Raw genomic sequence first — 390 nt, forward strand, 5'->3', positions numbered from 1 at the left:
GTAAAGGAACTCAGAAATACCTGTGCTCTAGCTCGGAAAGGGTGAGCCAGCTGGTGCGGACCATGTCAGCTCTAACACGAGTCCACAGGCTTGTTCGTGGAGAACACGCCCAGCGGTGAGTGTAATGAGAGTGTCCTGGTGCCCCTCTCTGTGCTATAGAAGCTGAATCTGGTTGTTGGCTGGATAGTAAACAAAATGGAAAGTGATTAGGATCTGGGATAGATGACAACATGCCTACAATCACAAGTAAAAAACGGCATTGTCTTGGGTGTGGGAGGTTTTTAAGAATTCCCAGGAAAACATAAAATCGCTGCCTTTGGAAATAGGCCTAAGGTTAGGAGCCATCATACAAAGTGAATAGACCTTCAGTTCAACCCTGGCTCCCGGGAT

This window comes from Myotis brandtii, unplaced genomic scaffold, assembly GCF_000412655.1.
Source record: "Myotis brandtii unplaced genomic scaffold, ASM41265v1 scaffold227, whole genome shotgun sequence".
NCBI classification, from domain to species: Eukaryota; Metazoa; Chordata; class Mammalia; order Chiroptera; family Vespertilionidae; genus Myotis; species Myotis brandtii.